At 44.6% G+C, this 20,058-nt stretch overlaps 1 long non-coding RNA gene across 1 annotated transcript in view; it reads right to left on the reverse strand.

Annotated features, from left to right (window-relative positions):
* Positions 1–10,317: 10,317 nt before the first annotated feature.
* Positions 10,318–20,058, reverse strand: part of LOC136330626 (uncharacterized) — a 115,371-nt gene continuing 105,630 nt past the window's right edge. Inside the window, exon 3 of the long non-coding RNA XR_010730348.1 lies at positions 10,318–11,914. This is a non-coding gene — a long non-coding RNA (uncharacterized lncRNA). The remainder of the gene's footprint in view (positions 11,915–20,058) is intronic.

Raw genomic sequence — 20,058 nt, forward strand, 5'->3', positions numbered from 1 at the left:
ATAGGGACCTGCCGATGAGGCTCAGTGTCATCCATCTCCACATTGGTGGGGACTGTCTTGCTGGAAAGAGCTACATTTAAAGGTCTACTTGCCCTTCGCTGCAGAGTGGAGGGCATGCCCAGAAGTGTCAGTGACATCACTCATGGTCAGGAAGATTCATGAGCTTTTCTCTTGAGAAGAGAAAATCTCCCAAATACAGAGTGGGGCTCCCCCTTATCTAGGCCTAGTGCCAGTTCCCAGAGATAGGAGCCAAGTCCACACTCTGTGGTCTGCCTGCTCACCGTGCTGGGAGCTGAGGGGATAGTCTGGGTGCTGCACCGCCCTCTTGCTTCCACATGAAGCAGCAGTGGGTCCAGATGGAGACCTGAGGCCTGGTGACATTAACATAGCTCTGAACCCATCTGTAAATGAAAGATCAATGTTTGGATTTTGCTTGGTGGCCAGCCCTTGGGGAAAATCCTCTGAGCCTATTAAATTCTCTTTGTGTTTAAGCCAGTTTGAGTTGGGTTTCTATTACTTGTAACTTAGAAAGGGTTCCAATAATAGTTGGATGTTAATCACAGCTATGTACTATTTCCTTGATAACAACTCCAGGAAGTAAATGTTATTATCATGTCCAGTTTGACAAGAAGAAACCAATGTACAGGAAGATTGGACACAGTCTCCTAAGGTTGACCTGAAGGACTGGGGCTCAAGTCCACACAGATCACAAATGAGAACAGTGGTTGAGGAAACCCCAAATTCTGCTTATATAATAGTGACTAAGGCCAGTAAGGAACAAAGAGAGAAAAATACCTAGAAAAAATCAATGTGGCCACAAGGGTAGTCACTGGTGACCTCAGGTCTGTAGCACAGCGTGTCTGACAATAACTCATGGTATATTTATAAGACAAAATATTACACAGATGTTAAGCATGTGCAGAAGACTATTTCTTAATTAAAACTGCTGATATTATGATCCCAATGTTATAAAAGGAAAATATACACATATACAGAAAAAAGTCTACTTTTTTTTCTTTGTAGGGGTTATCTCTAGGTGGTGAGCTTATGGGTGATTTCTTTTTTTAAAGAAAAATGAAATTCATAAGGACAAAATAAAATGTAAAAAATGATACTGAGACTTAACCAAGTAAAATGATACTGAGACTTAACCAATAGAGTAAAATATCCTGTATTGTGTCCTGAGAGTGTGAACCAGCACATTTAGTTACTGAAAACCTTGAATTACACGAAACAGTTGGAAAAGATGATTATGTGTGTCCTGGAAGAGATAAGGTTTTGTGGGGCCGTGACATCTGTCTGCACATATTTTTTTTTTTTAATTTTATTTATTCATTTTAGAGAGAGGAGACAGAGACAGATAGAGAAGGGAGGGAGGAGCAGAAAGAATCAACTCCCATATGTGCCCTGACTAAGGAAGCCCGGGGTTTCAAACCAGCGACCTCAGCATCTCAGGTCGACGCTTTTACCCACTGCCCCACCACAGGTCAGGCTGTCTGCACATATTTGATGGATGTCACATCAGGGTGTGTCCTGATATTTGTTCTCTAGAACAACACATTGCCTGCCTCTCAGTGACTGCACATTCTAGGGAAGAATATTAGGACTACTCTTAAGCCCTAAGGAACTTGAACTTAAATCCTAAGGAACTTAGAGTCACGCTCAACTGTCAGGGAGACTTTCCCAGGTGCTGGTGGGCATCTTGACCCAGGGGACAAGCATGGACCTCTTCCTCTGGGGATTCCATAGAGAGGTCTCTGGTTCTGCATAGAATCTGGATTTTATAACCTCTTTTGTTTTTCTCTTTAAGATGAAAACCTGTAAAATGATTAATTCTGGGACAAAGTGGAGGAGACAGTGTAACTCAACAGACTCGGGGTTTGGAAGAGGAGTGAACAGCATTCTCAGGGATATTCTTACACAGAAAAATGAACATTGGGTTTATTTCTGAGTCTTTCCACCCTGCAGCTCTGTGACATCATCCTGTAGCGGAGACAAAATTCACTCAGAAGTTGCTTCATTAGAGCTCAGAAAATTTAAGTAACATCTTGGTAAACTAGCTCTGTGAAAGCTGAGTTCAAAAGAAAGTAACCCAGTGCCACAGATCAGATCTGAGTGGAGGGTGGGTTTCCAAGTGGGAGCTGATTCATTGTCGATGAGGACAGGGACAGTGAATGTATCTGTGAGGAAAGTAGAGCAGATAGGCAAACATGGACATCTGTCACCTGGCCTGCTGAGGAGACAGGCTGAATTTATACTTCAATTATATAGCTGAACAAAATCTACATTGATCAAATCTTTAAATGTAAAAATAACACCATAGCCTGACCAGGTGGTGGTGCAGGGGAAAGAGCGTCAGACTGAGACGTAGAGGACCCAGGTTTGAAACCTTGATGTCGCCAGCTTGAGCACAGTCTCATCCGCTTGAGGGCAGGCTGACCAGCTTGAGCGCAGGTCACTGGCTTGAGTATGGGATCATAGACATGCCCCCATGGTTGCTGGCTTGAGACCAAAGGTCACTGGTTTGAAGCCCAAGGTCGCTGGCTTGAGCCCGAGGTCACTCGCTCTGCTGTAGCCCATCTCCATCAAGGCACACATGAGAAAGCAATCAATGAACAACTAAGGTGCTGCAACAAAGAATTGATGCTTTTCATCTTTCATACTTCCTGTCTGTCCCTAGCTGTCCCTTTCTCTCTCTGTCTTTCTCTGTTTCTGTCATCAAACAAACAAAAAACACCATAAAATTCTAAAAGAATAATCATTACTCTTTCACTTTAGAAGGAGGAATGCCTTATTAGAATAAATACAAAATACAAAACCAAAAGGGGAAAGCAATTGTTGAAAATCACTACATAACAGTCAAGTTTTCTCTGCATGGCCAAACCTACCATAAACAAACTCAAACTGCAAATGTCAAACTGAGAAAAACTATTTTTTTTAATTTTAATTTTATTTTATTTATTCTTTTTTTTTTAAGAGGAGAGAGAGAGGGAGAGAGAGAGAGAGACAGAGGAGAGAGAGACCGAGAGAGAGAAGGGGGGAGGAGCTGGAAGCATCAACTCCCATATGTGCCTTGACCAGGCAAGCCCAGGGTTTCGAACAGGCAACCTCAGCATTTCCAGGTCAACGCTTTATCCACTGCACCACCACAGGTCAGGCCGAGAAAAACTATTTTAATCAATATCACAAAGTGCAAACATTCCTTATATATAAAGACTCTTAGATATCAATGAAAGACCAACAATCAAAATGGGAAAGGAAAGTGGGAAAAGAGGTGAGCTGGGGAGGCGTAGGAGTGGATTACGAAGAGCCCTGAAGCATTTGAGAAAACCACAACCCCATTCATGAAAAGAGGTGATTCACATTTGCATCAAGATCCATTTTTTATTTTTCAGACTGTCCAGTTGTGATCACATGATGTGTTCACAAAGATGGTTGCAACCGGGTGCTTTTACTCATCCTAGGTGTTTGCAGAATAGTGCAGTTTTGATGGAGGGCAATTTGCCAACATCTGTCAAAACCACAAACACATTTACCGTTTTACCTGGGGACTCTGCCTCTGAGGACTCATCTACAGATTGTCTCACACAAGTGTAAGCAGCAGGACATATAAAAATGTTTAAGCAACATTACTTGTATTTGCCAAAGACAGGATACAACACAAATCTCTGACATTTTGCAATCGGTTAAATAAACCATGGCACAGTTTGCTACTCTTAATATCTTAATATAACAAAATATAGTCAATCTTGGCATTCAAGAACCATCCAATTGTCTATGGATGTTAAGAGCGAGTTTTCTGGGCACAGGTGCTGAAGACTGTCCTGGCCCCTCTAGAAGGGTTTGATCTCCCCAGGGCTTCCCTTAGGCCCCACCACGGGCTGGCTGTCAGGTGGGTTCCAAAAAAGGGGTGGTCCTGGCCTGCGTGAACATGAACACAGACTGGCTACTCTTACCAATGGCCAGGCAGAGACTGGTTTTAGATAGGCCAACAAAGTGCTGAGTGAGAGGCCCAGAGCAGTGACTCCTCTGTGGATGAGCTTACCTGTGAGTGTGAGTGTGTGTGTGCATACATGCTGTGTTTTTGCATGTGTCAGTATGTGTGCTGTGTGTATGCATGCACACATGCTGTGGTTGTGCATGTGAGTGCACAATTGTGGTTGTGCATGTGATTGTGCATGTGTGAGTATGTACACTGTATGAGTGTACACATGTGGTATGAGTGCAAGTGTGCACACATGTGTGGATGTGTACACACATGGCTGTGCATGTGTGAATGCACAACTATGATTGTGCGCAAATGAGTGTACTTTGTGAGTGTGCACATGGGATGAGAGTGTGAGTGTATGAGTATGCACACGTGTGGGGGTATGCACACTCATAAAGTGTTGTGGTGCACATGTAAGTGTGCACACATGCTATGATTATACATGTAAGAGTAGATGCTGTGTGAGTGTGCACAAGGCTCTGAGTGTACATGTGTGCACACATGTAAGTGCATGTACACATGCTATTGTGAGTGTACATGCATGTGTGAATGTGTGCATGTGCTCTAGTTGTACATGTGTAAGTCTGTACATGTATGTATCATGTATGCATGGGCACCAGGCACGTGCAGGCACCCCCCGCCCTGTAGCTGCACACATCTCCCTATGGCCTGTCTACAATCCCCTTCCAAAATTTACTGCTTATTGGACTTTTTATCAAGGAAAGACCTAGAGAAAATGGCCCCCTGCCACGTGAGATCAAAGCAGCTGGTGCCTGGAGTGACAACCAGGGCTGGGTCCTGGAGAAATGACAGTGCCCAGCGAGATGCTGCAGCTGACCTGCCATCAGAGAGGGAAACAGAGCGGTTTCCTGTGCCTTTGATGTTGGGCCCCTGAAAGGACCTGGCCTTGGCATTCTTTCTGTGCCGGTTCTGTGCCCACTTCCCTGGCTCAGAGGAAGGATTCTGTAGGTCCACGCTGGGCAGGAAGCACAGCTGTTGGCATTTCTGGATAAGGGCAAAGTGGGGAGGGCTTTCTAAAAGGAAGAAGGACGAGGGGGGGACTGTAAACACAGACGGGGAGATGAGCCTGGTGGGATTTGAGAGAGGGAAGGAGGAGAACTATTTAAATGTTTTTCTGATAGGCAAAGAGTTTGGAGACAGAAGCCAGAGTGAGTTTGTCAAATGTGAAATGTATGGTGGACTTTTTCTGAAAATTCAAAATATTGCCGCAGTCTTAGTAGGAGGCCCTGCACTCCCGGCATATGCAGGTGGTGGAAAGAGCGTCAGAAAGGGGGTCAACGCCATGACTGGCACACGCATATGAAAGCAAGTGTGTGTGTTTGTGCTGGGGGTGAGGGGAAACTGGAGGTGCCCTGAGTCCAGTCGTGTTTGGAAAGTAAAAGTACCAAACACCCAGTTCAAGCAATTGTTTTTCTCCTGACGGCTAAAATTCATGGGCAGGTAGCCAACAGCCACATTAGGACAAGAAATGTAATCTGTTTATAATAAGTTTGCAAAATCCATCTCATCAGTGCAGTGTGCAGTGCAACATACCCTGCGTGTCCCGGGTCTTGGCCTGCTGTCCATGGCCAGCACACAGGAGCTAGCAGGCCAGTGTTTGTAAAGTTCATCCTGCCTCTTTTCTCAATCCTCCACTTCCCTCTGGGTGGATAAACACATTCTCAGAGACGACAGCTGGAGTGTCTGAGAGCCAGTGGAAGCTGCTGCTCCCTCCCTGGCTAGAGCCACAGCTGCTACCGTAGCATAGACTTGAGTGACCTCTCCAGGTTGGAAGGCACGCCAGGGGTTGCTCCATCCACTGATGAGGAAGCCCAGGTCCCTGCACACATCCTCTTGTGAGGTCCTGGGCTCTGCTCGGTTTCCCCACTCTGGACAAACTGGGCTGCCTGCCACATTGTTGTGCCTCCACTTGTGTCAAGATTCTGAGTCTGCAGTGCCTGCCACTTTTTGGAACAATAGCAAATGAAAACAGCCAGCATGAATGGGCACTTCCTGTGAATCTGGCACTATCTGAGCACTTCACACGTACGACATCATTGTATTCCACCCTGCCTCACAACCTTCCAGGAAGCCACCGTTACCACCCCAATGTACAGATGTCCAAAGGATGCTGGAGCGCTTAAACAACTTGCTCACACTTTAGCCATTAATGGTGTTATAAGGTGGAGTCTTGGTTTGAATTCAGGTTTTTCCAAGCTGCAAATCACAGCTCCTTCCCATCAAGCCCCACCATTCTCTCCCTCCCACATAGACCCCAGGGGGACCTTTCTTTCCAGGGTCGCTCTCTCTGAGCCCTGCTTCACTGCTAGCCACCCTCCCTTGGAAGTTCTCTACCTCCTTTTCTAGATCCCTCCTTCTGACCTCTGCAAACTCACATCCCCAAAGGGCACTTGTTCTCTCTATGAAGAACTGAGTAAACAATAAACCTCCAGACCCCTTGGAATTCTGCTTCAGCCTCACACTAACCTTAGCAGAATCAGGGCAGCATGAGCAGTAAAGGAGAAAAAAAACAGAAATAGCTGGTGTGTGTACGTGAGCAGCTCTGTGAGGACCTGTGGTGACAAATGTGATAAGGTGAGGAGAACATGTGCTAGGGTCCTACCACCAAGTTTCACCAATTTCACTCGTCTATATTCTGACTTCTCCCACCCAGGGTGGCATCTGGGAACACTGAGCAGGGAGCTGAGACTTTCATTTGCACCCAGTGTTAACAAGCCCTTCCACAGTGTCAGTAAAGACCATCTGGGGAGCCTGGGCTGACTCCCCCACCCAGCAATAAGAGAGCTCTCTTCCCCTACCCCCTGGGTGGTACCTGTGGAGGCCTGGGGGAGTCAGAACTCATTCACTTCTCAGTGCTAATGGAAACGAGGTCCTGGGAGCAATAGCCACGAGGCACTCTGATGGCTCCTGCGAGGGGGCAATTATTGGAGGCCCTTGGAGACACCTTCTTACTTCTTGCCTCTGACCACAAAGGCTGAGTGTGAGACCTGGACTTCCATCCCAGTGAAGAAGCAGCTTCCTACCACCCTGCCTTTCCTGCTGGGGCAGCGGAAGAGGAGACCATTAAAACTAAGGTGTCCAATCGTCCTCCTTTAGGGAGGACAGTCCTTTTGTAAGTTCTGTCCACTCTTGAAAAGTGTCCTCTTACATGTCCTCCTTTTTGATATTGGAAGACTAATCTGTAAATGTCCGTATTCAATCAATGCAGAGTCGATACATTGTGTGTGATGTGACGTAATCGTATTTAAATGAGTACTTTTTTTCTTACAATTATTATTAAGAAATAATAGGCATGTAAGCATAATTATAATATAAAATGTTACAAATGTCTTTATTATGCATTTATCATATTATAGTGTATTATTGTTGCAATGAGTAAAATGTTTCTTTTATTTACGATATTGTTTTCTTCAATTTATTTTTGTCCTCTTTTTCATTTTAAAAGAGTTGGTCACTTTATTAAAACAGAAGATTAACTTAAGATACTGGTTCATACCATAATACCCCAAATGTCCAGGTTTTGCTAGAAAATCGCTCATCATGCCAATAATCATGATGACCTCAAACTGTGTGAAAACAAACAATTAATAAATGCCAACCCCAAGATGACAGAGATGTTAGAATTATCTGACAAATGTTTTTAAAATAACCACCATAAACGTGCTTCAAAGAGCAATGACAAATACTCTTAAATGAAAACAAAAGTCCTAGACAAGAATGATAAAATAGAAAGAAGAACCACATGGAAATTTTTAGAACTGAAAAATACAGTAACCAAAACAACAACCCCCACTCCATGGATTTACTGAACAGCAGTGAACTGGAAGATAAGACAGTATTAAACATCAATCTGCATGACACAAAGAGAATAAAATGGGCTGGGGAAAAAAAAAACCAGACACAGAGCCTCAGGGGCTTGGGGGAGGGGAAATATAATACGAGGTTTAACTTCCATGACACTAAAGTTCTGGAAAGAGGAAAAGAGGACAGAAGTGGAAAAGTACTGAAATTAAATAATGACTTAAAACTTCCCAAATTTGGCACAAAAAAATAAGTACAGATTCAAGAAACTGAGCACACCTCAAACAGGATAAACCAAAAGAAATGTGTATGAAGACACAGCATAGTCAAACCTCTGAAAAACAAAGAGAAAAATGTATTGAAAACAGAGAGAAATGACCAGTTTCCTACCAAAAGGGGAAAACATTGGAATGACAGCAAATTGTCATTAGAAATCTTGGAGGACAGAGTACCAGTACTTTTAAATGCTGAAAGAAAAATTAAGACATTCTCAGAAAAAGAAAAACTAAGAATATTTTTCACCAGCTAACATATAAGAATGGTCAAAAGAAGTTTTCTAAAAAAAAAAAGAAGGCAATAAAAGAAAAACTCCTGGAAGATCAGCAAGGAAGAAAGAACACAAGCAAAGATATTGGTAACTATGGTAGACTTTACTTTTCTTCATTGCATTTTCTAAATAGTAATGATGGTTGAGGCAAAAACTATAACACTGTCTAATGTATGTGTATATGCAGAAGAAATATTTAAGACAATTATTAACAGAGAGTTAAAAGGATATATAAAGAGGTAAGCATTCCACACTTTACTCAATCAAACTTGTAAAACGATGACACAAGTAAACTGTGGTCTCAACAGATGCAGAAAAATCATTTGATAATATCCAACAAATATTTCTGATGAGAACACTCAGAAGACTTAAAAATTGATGGGAAGTTCCTCCACCTGGAAGGGGTATCTTCTAAAACCCAATAGCCAGAATCATTCTTACTAGCAGAAGGCTGAATACTTTTTTTGAAGGATCAGAAACTCTCGCGGTCCTACAGCACATTGAAGATTCTATCCAGTGCAATATGGTGAGAAAGAGAAAGGAAATGGAGCTTGGAAATGAAGAGGTAAAGCTGTCCTCATTTACAGAGAACATAAAAGTCTATGCAGAAAATCCTGTAGAACCAAAAGCTACTAAAAGCTGAGAAAGTGATTTTAGTAAAGATTCAGGAAACAAGATTAATGTACAAAAATCAACTATATTTCTGTATGCTTTCAATGAGCAATTGGAAATTGAAATTTTAAAAATAACATTTATAATAGTATCAAAAAGTATAAAATATTTACAGGGAAACTGACAAAAATGGATAAGATCTAGACATTAAATATTATAAAACATTGCTGAGAGTAATTTAAGAGAATCTGGATAGATACCATGCTCATGGGCCAAAAAGCTCAATATTGTTAATGTATAAATTCTTACCAAATTGATCTATAGAGTCCATAAAATTCTGATCAGCCTCTCAACAGATTTTTTTTGTGTGTGTTTTGTTTTTGGATAGGTTTTTATTGAAGGATAACATACCTACAGACACATAACCAAATAGTAAGTATATAATTCAATTCATGCTTACATGCCCATTTAACCGTTACTCATTTTATAGAAATTGACAAACTGATCCTAAAACTCCTGGTGGAATTGCAAAGGACTTAGAATAATCAAAATGACTTTGCAAAAGAACAAAGTTGTAGAACTAATATTGCTTGACTTCAATACTTATTATAAAGTTACAATCATCAGGACAGTGGAGTAAAGATAAGCAAATGTCAATTGAACTTCAGAATCAAGAGTCAAAAATAGACCCACTCAGGTATAGACAACTGATTTTTGACAAAGGTGCTAAGCAAGGCAGTGGAGAAATGATAGTCTTTTCAACAAATGCTGAGGGAATGCTGGGATATCCATAGGCAAAAAAGTGAACTTCAATTCACACTTCATACGTATAAAAAATTAACTGAAAGCAGATCATTATAGATTCTAGAAGCTTCTAGAAGACAAACTTAGTAATCTTGAGCTAGGTAGATATTTCTTAGATACAATACCAAAAGCATAATCCATAAAAAATTGATAAACTAAACTACTTCAAAAAAGAAAACCCACCATTGTTAGAAAATAAAAAGATAGCTATAAACTAGGAGAAACATTTGCAAATCATATATTTAATAAGGGGCTTGTATCTATAATATATGAAGAACTCTCCAAGCTCAAAAAGAAATAAACTCAATTTAAAAATGGGCAAAAGAAAGGGATTAAAAAGTATAAATTTCATTATAAAAGTTATGAGAATGTAAATACAGCACAGGGAATATAGTCAATAATATTGTACTAACTATGGTATCAGATTACTAGATTTACCAGGGGATCACCCTGTAAGGTATATAAATGTTTAATCACTATGCTGTACACTTGAAACTAATATAATATTGTATATCAACTATAACTGAAAGAGAAAATTAAAAAATAAGCGAAATATTGAAACAGATATATCACCAAAGAAAACATGAATGACAAATAAGTGTATGCAAAGATACTCAACATTATTAGTCATTAGAGAGACACAAATTAAATCAGAAGGAGGTATCATTATGCACCCTTAGCATGACTGCAATAGGAGACTACAGTGGGGAGGACTAGGTGAGGACGTGAAGCATCTGAAACCCTCACACACGCAGTTAATGAGTTTTGAGAAACAATGGGGCTGTCGTTAACCAAATCTTTTCAAGCCCTATTCAAGGAATCACTGTCTTAATTTCTTCCCTGCCCAATTTCCTCTTCAGGGGGCCATTGCACAGCCAGCTTTCCTGTGTCACACAGGCCACTTCAGCAGCCTTGAGCTTTTCATTCCAAGCAATGTGGAGTAGGTCTAGCTGAGAAACCATCTTTCTGGTGTTTTTCTTTGAGGCATCATGGTATGTTCAAACTGCCCAACCTTTCAGGTTTGCTTGTTTCCTTGTTTGAGGTGTTTTGAAGGTGACATCGTTCGTGCCCAACTAAACGAAAGAGAGAAAGACAGAATACACTCAACTCTCCTGAGCAGTTTTTTGAGGATTGAAAGCAGCCCCTGGGATACCTGCTCCGCAGCGCCCCTCTGCTCGTGTCTCTGTCCAAGTCAGAGGAGGGCCGGGCCAGGAAGGACCTGCGCCGCGCTGATAAAGCCCAGGCCCTTGCGCCAGAGCCCTGCGGGTTTCTGTCTTTGGGAGTTCTCCCCACTGGGCCTTGGAAGAGAGGAGGAAGTGCTCCCCCCAGAGTGTCTTATGTGTCCGGCCCACCGGAGCGGTTCGCACGTGTCCCGCTGTGACACCCCAGCTCCCAGGTGGGCGCGCGGTCTGGGCGCAGTCTGGTCGCGGTCCGGTCGCTGCCCGGCGCGCACGTGGGGCGCGCAGTTAAGTCCCAGCCCTTCTGGCATGTGGCCGCACCTTGCGCTAATCATCTTTGCGCCCGAGCCTGGACCTTGATGAACTCAAGTTGCCAGCTCTTTGCTGCCTTTTACTTCTTCTATATAATTCCGAGGAGTTTCAGCCCCTCTAAAATGAGAGGCGAAACTTCTCTAGAGCTAAAATCATTAAACGCGGAAAACTCGTGCCGATTTTTATTAGTATTGTTATTTTGAACCCATAGTTGGTGCGTAAAGGAAGTGCTCAGGCTGGCAGCCCCTGGGCGGGCTTGAGTGCAGAGCCAGGTGCGGGCGTCTGTTCGCTGAGATTCCAGCGGTGGACCCGACTGCCCCTGAGGTCTCAGAGCACAAGCGGGTCTGCAGGACATGAGAACCCTCTGCAGGCTCTCTCTGCACCCTTCCCTCCTGGTGGATCCTGGCTGCTTTGGGCTTTGTCCTCTATCTGTCCCGAGCCCAGCACAGCTCCCAGAACAGGGAGGCCCTCATACACATCCATTGGGGCCCGAGCTCTTCATCTGTAAAGTGGGATAGTGATGTTCATCTTAACCTTCCTGATCTTTTCCTTTTAAGGATCTAGTCCACAAAGGTTGAAGAAGGATGCTGGAGACCTCAGACCTCAGACCTCAGCCAAGTGCTTCCGCCTCCTGCTCCTCACTTTGCCCATCTATGACATAGAGGAAAGGGTATACTTTATTAGTAATGTTTCAGTTGTTTTACTTTAAAAAAGTTGGAGTCATCATTACAAAATACTAACACTTGCTAATTCTGGAACATGGATACTAAGAATTTTATTATACTATTCTGTTTTCTTCTGTATCTTTCAAAGTTTCCTACCCCAATCAAAGAAAAGAAGAAAAAAAATGTAAAGACTCATATGAAACCTGTTCTCCTCCAGTTGGACTTTCTCTAGTTCTGTGTACAGGAAAATGATCAGTGAACCCCAGTCCTACAGGAACCAGAGGCATTGCTGTTATTCATCTTGGTGCTGTCCTTCCATTGCTCCACCCCACCCCCACGGGCAGCTGTCCAGGGCAGCTGCTTGCTCAACCAGGCTGTTTACTTGCTGGTGGAATAGGAGTTTCTAGTTGAAGGCAGGTGAGTCCAGGCTGATGCCATTTATACTATTCTGATTCAATTTCACCACTATCACCCCACAGCCCCTCCCCACCCCGTACCAAACAGAAACATACACCTCTATAAAGAGAAACCTTTATCTGTAGTCATGAGAAATTTGCTTTGTGCAATAAAATCACAAACTTTCTTGGACTTAGTGAAACCACATTGCTAGAGAAAGCTCACACTGACATTTCCACTCCTCTAACTTAAAAACAGCTCAACTAAATTCAGTAACAACAACAAAAAGTTGTTCCCCACACAATGTGCTGTGCTCTGAGCTCTGCTTTCAGCCTGAAACAATTTCATGCTTGAGTTATTAATTTATGAAAATAGGCACAAAAGTGGGGAAATGTGAGCAGCTCCTCGGCTGTATTATTAGTCAGTGCTACAGCTCGGTGCATTCCACACAAAGGCGTGTTATTCTGCTCCAGTATCTCGGCTTTAAACAAAATGTAGCTCACTAATTGGTTATGCTTCATATAGCTTTTTGTAATCGTTACATTGCCATTCTCTGTAATCTATCCTGTTTTTCATTAGGATCATGTATTTTAGGTGGCAGGCACTCAAGCATACTCACACACACACCACGGGCAACCCCCCCCCCCTTTTAAGTCCCCTTTTGTTTGTGGCTAAAGAGAAAGGTCATGGAGCTGTCAGTCGTTGGGAAACCCCACTGAATTGATAAAGATAAGGTCTGGAAATTGGAGTGGTGGGTGGATATGAATAGATTCTGAAAAACTGGTGAATTAGGGGTAGGAACCCAAGTAAAGTGAAGAGGAATCTAAAAGCAATCTTGAGACAGGATAGTAAGAAGCTAGGAACATTCATTCCTTAGCAAATAGAATGGAGAAACTGAGACAGCTGAATAAAATGGCTGACAATTTACAGCCAGATGCAGGGTGTTACTTTAGAGATAATATCTAGGCCTCAATTGTGTTTTAGCTCTAGGCCCAGGTATGCTACACTCCCCTCCCCCCAGCTCTTCCCTGAGGCTGGCCATCACTGTGGCCCTGGGGGGGGGGCACACCTGGAAAAGCTGATGAATATTCTATTGTAATCCTTCCTTAAGATCATCCCTAAACTCCCACCCAGTCTTTAAAAAACCCTCAAAACAAAGGACCCATCACTCTTCTGCCTGGGAGCACACTCATACCTTCCCCTTCCCCTTTTCCTCTCCTTCCCTTCTTCTCTTCCACCCTCTCAACAAGTGTGCATCTCCTAAATTCAGAGGGTCCTCACTAGACTGGAAGCCAAAGGAGCAGTGGGCAGCGGCAGCTTGTCCTGGGCTAACCCCCGAACCTGTCTTTGAGACACTTCTCCTCATTCATTTCTTCCCCATAAAGTTTCTAGAGGGCCAAGGCAGCCCCACCTAGTCTCTCCTGTTGCTTCTATTCTAAGTCCTTTTTTGTTTCACTGTCCCCAGCTTTAACAAACTTATTTTAAGATCACCTGAACTCATGTTGTGAAATTTTTCCTGCGCAAAGTCAAGAACCCATGAATTACCACCTGGCCCTAGGCAGACCCAAAGGGCCAGGTACCCTGACTGGCAACAATCTGAAGAAGATAGTGAAAGAGTGGGAGAGGCTGACCTGTCTCACTCTGTCTCTATTCTAGAAAGTAGTGCTGGACTAAAACCTTCTGGTTCACTTGCTGAGTGCTCTTAGGTCCCCTGACTTATGACAGCAGCCCTTGCTTTGGAAAGTTTCTGCTGTGGGCTCAGAGGTGTTGCTCCAAACCAGTGGCCACAGTGATTTAAGGAATAAAGGAGCCAACTTTTGGGCCTACTAGTTTTTGCTTCTGTAAAGTTCAGAATCAGCTATAGAAATAAAGCCTTTTGAGTTTTAACTTCTGGGGGAAAAAAAATAGCAGGCAAGAAAAAAATCAGGTAAAAGAAACAGGAAGGGGACATGAAAAGTTTAGAGAATATGACGGTTTTCAAAACAAAGGTGAATCACTAGCAAGGTCTACATGGGGCTGGGATTGGAAACAGGCCCCCAGAGCAGGGAGCCTGCCCCCAGTTCTCAGCCAGCTGGAGAAGCCCCAGGCCTCTTCCCTGTGGATTAGGATAATGGGATTCTCCCCCGGACTGATGGCCAACCAGGAGGCAGTAATTGGGAACCAAATGTGCTCTTTTAACTTCTTTGAAGTGTTAATGAATGCTTTGGTTGTGTTCTTTCCTCTTCTTTAAGACATGTGTGGCACACTTTGCCAGGAATTCTCTCCTGTTCCATGCCCACCTTACAAATACCATTCTGCCAGCTTGGCCTTCGGCTTGGATGCCTCCCATTGCTTGGAGTCCAGAGTGTATCCTCAGGGACCCAGCTCCTGTGAAAACTCAAAAGTGCTTGTGGTAACTCAGCCCTAATGTCCTGGTAGGTGCTAAGCCACACAGGCATATAAAGCTTCCCAGATGCTGTGTCCTGTAGAGGTGACCAGGAAGGACCACATTCAGGAAGACACAATCCCCAAAAGATCTGCCTGACTCTTTCTTCACCCTCCTTTTACTGGTGACACACTAGGGCAAAGTGCTTCTACCTGGGCCTCGCGATTAGATGGTGTAGGCTTTCCTGGCTGGCACTGAACCCCTGAGGTTCATCCCAAGCCCTCCATGCCCTCTCCCAATGCCAGGGAACAGTCAGGGGGATGGAAACGTGCAGATTGGAGGAAGATGGCCGGGACCACAGGAGAAACACAGGCCAGTGGGACAGCTCTGGACTCCAGAGGCATGGACAGGGGGCAAGGTGCCCAGACAGGACTACAGGATGTGACAGAGAGCTGGGTGGCCTAATAAACTCTGTCAGGTGGGAACTGGGATGGTGGGGAGAGGAACATCCTTGAGACCAGAAATTCAGACCTAGAGAAGCACTATCTTCTCTCACCTCCTCCTAGTTATGATCTCCACAGCTGGCCCCCTCCTCATTATTGTCCCCATGGCTGGCCCCCTACTAGTTATTGTCTCTACAGCCAACAGGCCCAGAGTCTGGCCAGGTGTGCATCCTCTTGCTGAGTCCTCATACCTGATTGGGAGGTCCAGGTCATGATGAGACCTCCTTCCATTTCTATTTTTACCATCTGCATCATTTGCGCTGTACAGGTCAGGAGAGTTGAGTCCGTGAGCATTGCTATGTAACAGATCCCCAGAACTCTTTTCACCTTGTAAAACAGAAACTCTGTCCCCATTAAACATCAACTCCCCATTCTCATCTGCCCCCAGCCCCTGGCACCCCTCATTCTACCTTATGTTTCTGTGAATCTGACTACTCTAGGGACCTTATATAAGTGGAATTATACAATTTTCGTCCTTTTGTGCCTGGCTTATCTCACTTAGCACAATGTCCTCTAGGCTCATCCATGTTCTAGCTTGTGTCAGAATTACCTTCCTCTTTAAGGCTGAATAATATTCCATCATACATGTAGAGCACATTTTGTTCTTCCATTCAGTCGTGGGTGAACACTATGGTTGCTTCCACCGTCTGGCAATTATGAAGAGTGCTGCTATCAACATGGGTGTGCAAATATCTCTTCGAGATATTGCTTTTAATTCTATTGGCTATATACCAAGAAGAGGAATTGCTGGATCATACGGGATTTCTATTATAAAATTTTGAGGAACTACCACATTGCCTTCCATAGCAGCTGCACCATTTTACATTCCCACCGACAGTGCATGAAAGTTCTAATCACTCCACCTCCTCACCTACACTTGTTTTCTGCTTTTCTTTTTATAGACGTTGTCCTAATGGGTGGGAGGAGATACCTTGTTGTCGTTTCAATTTGAACTTTCCTAATTCTTAGAGATGTTGAGCACTTTCTTATGCCTGATGGCCATCTGTATTTATATCATATTTAGAGAAATGTCTGTTTAAGTCCTTTGCCCATTTTAAAATCAGATTATTTTTGTTGTGTTGTTGTTGAGTTGTAGGAGTTCTTTTATATTGTCCTCCTTTTTTATCCCAACTGGAAAAAATGAACGGGTCAAAGAGGTAGATAACTGACTTGCTGAAGCCTTCAGCCAGGCAGAGAGGGCAGCAGCTAGATCGGGCCAAAGCCTGTGCCTTCCACCCCATGGTCTCAGAGAAAACACTGCCCATCAAATGCACAACCTGTATTCACAGTCTCATGAACCAAAAGGCTGTTGGAAAACCAATGACAGACACTGGCTGCAGATAACTCCGAACCATGTAATATCCCCTTTAATGACAGTTACACTTTTTTTTTTCTTGCCTCACCAAGGAAGGTCAGAGAGAAAAGGTTGTTCATGGAAAAATAAATTTAAACAGATCAGTGCTGGGCAACCATTTGCACATCTGTTTTTAACAGGTTTCAGCTGAAACTACTGAAAATATACATAGATCTGTTTATGTGGAACCAGTTAAATATGATAAGATTACAACTTAGAGGGTAACTATGGATTTGGTGGGGAAAAAACCACCCTCTCCACTCGGTATCCACACATGCTCCCCGTGTTTTACCACAGATGTTGCTGAGGGACTCGGATTTGCTGCAAGTTAAAAATATCTTCATTATTTGAGATTAGTTACAAACAAACTCAAGATGTCCCAACAGCCTATCTGCAGCACATAATTCCTGCCTGGCCTCCAATCTGGGCCAAGTCCTTTGTTATGAGAGAGGGGACCGCAGCTGGGGAATCACTTGTTTCTGAGTAATTCTGTCTTTGCTTCCCCAACAAGCCACTCAGCAGGAAGACGGTCTGCAGGCTACTTGCACACAGGGCCCAGTTGTCCACTCTGTGGTCTAAGGACCGCACTGTCACCCAAGGGTGTGCAGGCAGCTGGAGGCAGCGACTCCTCTGGACCTGTTTCTGTAGACACTGTACCGTTTCGTGAGCCTTTCTTGTAGAGCACTTGCAACCACCCACAATGCCACACTGTCATCCCATTATAGAGATGAGAAGACCGAGGCTCTAGGATGATTTGTCCAGGGCCACACTGCTGGTAAGGAATGAGGTGCTTTAAGGGAACAAAGTTTTTCCTGTCTCAATATCTCCCGGGGCAAGGCCGCAGCTCAGACACCCACAACACTTGGTGGAAAGAGAAGCAGCTTCAGTTACTGATGCTGGGGCTGGGGATGCAGACAGAGTGGGCCCACATCTTCATTTTTTTGTGAAGAGAGCCAGAAATTGCTAGATTTTTACATGTTTGCTCTGGTATTAAAAACAAGCAAAACAAAACAATGAAGCTCACTATGGGGCCTTTGGTGCTGCTGGAAGTGGGAGGAAGGGACTGCATTGGCTTGGTTCCCTCTCCAGGTGGGGACTTGGGGTCTATCAGAATACTTGTCTCCCAGTGGAGAGGCCTCTGTCACAGGCAACAGAGGCCACAGCTCAACACTCTGGTTCCCATCTCCCTTCTAAAGCCTCTTCTCACGTCTTCTCGGGACCCTTGACCCTGCTCCAGCACACTGTGTACATGCATTCACCTATAAACATTTTCCTCACAATTTATCTCTACAAAGTGATACCAGCCTATAAAACACACCACAGGACACAGACCAGCAATCACATGGACTCAGAAACAGCCCAAACTGACATGTGACAACATTGCCCCCAGCCCCTAGGGACTGGGCAAAGATTGGGAAGGCTCTTGTTCCCATGGACCGCATGCTGTGAAAATGCACCTATGTTTGTTAATTGAAAATCATTTTCTGAATAAGCAACCCAGTGGAAAATAATTGTGAACGGCAACTTTATTACACGAGGATTTTTAGAACAAAGAGTACATTGCTCACGCTCTGTGACCTGTTTGATGACACTGAATCTTCATTAAAAAATGGTAACATGTTAAATTGATGACAGGCAAGGTATGACCCTGGGGCTTTAGGAGAAAGCAGGAAGGCAACATGTGGTGGACAGACCACCTCAGTGACCTCTGCAATGTTACTTCGTATCTGTCTACTCTCTCTCTCTCTCTCTCTCTCTCTCTTTTTCATTTGAAATGTTCAGTTTTAAACAAGTAGTGGCATATTCCAAGCTGTTAGACCCCTGATGAGAAGGCTGGTGAAACTAGAGGCAGCCGGTGGGGGGCCTCACCGACCACCCTGTGCAAAGGACAGCTGCTATCTCAAAGGCTCCTCAAAGTGGCTGCTGTCCCATGCCACCAAGGAAGCCCTTCGAAAGGGTTAGGTTTTCTGAGCAACAAACATTGGGCTACTGTTGCATGATTGGTTCAAGGTCATCTTTGTAGGCCTGATAACTGGAAGCAAATGATTCTGAGGCAATAGATGAATGGCTGTATAGGCTGGTACTGAATGTTAAACCCAGCCCAAGTGTCACTAATTATGAGTTTTCTTCTGAGATGATTCAATAATTAATGGAAAAATACAAGTGTCAGTGCACTGGTTAAAGAAAGGCCATTTAAAGCAGGCAAATGTGTTCTGCTTCCTGTTCAGACAAGTCTCAAGGACATGTCCTAAAGCTCCAGTCACAGAGCCCTGAGTTCAGCCATGGGGCCCACATGCAAGAAGGAAGCAGCTGCCCTGTGTCTTAGGAGCCTGACTTATGTCTAGGGCAAAGAAGCTGGTGACAAGATACCAGTGGGGCCTGTGTTGGGGATGGTGGGACTAGCTTCACAGTGTGTTCCCTCCCTGAGGGAACAGATGTGCAGGAGTGGGCGGCAGTTAACCACGAGCCAGAGCAGTGCTGTGACCCTCCCTGAGAGAGACCAGAATGCAGACTGAGTCCAGGCTCCAAATGGGGGGATCGAATAGCAAACAGAAAGGCCCCAAGGCTGGACCAGGGCAGTGCAGGCGGGTGAGTCACAGCTGAGACACGGAGGAGGTGCTGGCTTGCCTGGGGAAGAGGCTGGATTCTGTTCGAAGAGCAAGAGGAAGCCACTGCTGGGTTCCAAGCAGGAGAGAGACGTGGCTCAGTGAGCATTTGCCAAAAATCCCACTGGCTTCTGAGCAGAGTCTAGAGTAGAGGGAAGCTGGGCTGTGGGCCAAGTGGGAGGCAATGGATGGGAGACCCAGGGATCGAACCCACGGTGCCTTTCACAGGTAGAACCAACTGGGTGAAGAGGGTGAGTGGAGTGCCTGTGGACAAGGCTGGTGTCCTCACTGGAAAAAGAACTCAGTAATTGCCACTGTCAGAACAGTGTGAGGGGGAAATGGTACAGTTGTCCTGGCCCACAACAGGTACCATGGCAATGAGGGATGACTACACTGCCATTGCTCCGTGGTCTCCGGGAGCACGGAGAACAGACGTCTGTCTTTAGCAGGGTTCCTTCTGCCCCTGCCCCCAGTAAAGTGGGAAGTAGGTCCAGGGCGGGAGGGTGACAGGGCGGGTGCCCATTATTCTTTCTCAGAAATCATGTGCTGATCCAGAAGCAACACTGATGCAATGAACTTTCAGGTTCTTAAAAACAGTTTGATGGTACGAAAACAAAGCTCACAGGGTGCTGCTTGAGTGGACTGGCTGAATCACCACCATTGTGAAGCCCACCGTGGCCTGTGGTCACACAATCACAGAGTGCAGCAGGTGAGCTGGCCCAGAGACTGTCCTTCAGACCAGGATCCATGTGTCCACCCCCTGCTGCGCCCATCCCCAGTCCCCAGCACTCATACCTGGAGAAGCAGAACTGGAGCGGGTGAAGGTAGCAGAGTTTCCCCTCCAAGTTGGACACCCACTTCTGATCTCACTCTGGGCCTCCACATACACGTGCACTGGACCCCCGT

Source organism: Saccopteryx bilineata, chromosome 3 (genome assembly GCF_036850765.1).
Source record: "Saccopteryx bilineata isolate mSacBil1 chromosome 3, mSacBil1_pri_phased_curated, whole genome shotgun sequence".
In the NCBI taxonomy this organism is placed as follows: domain Eukaryota; kingdom Metazoa; phylum Chordata; class Mammalia; order Chiroptera; family Emballonuridae; genus Saccopteryx; species Saccopteryx bilineata.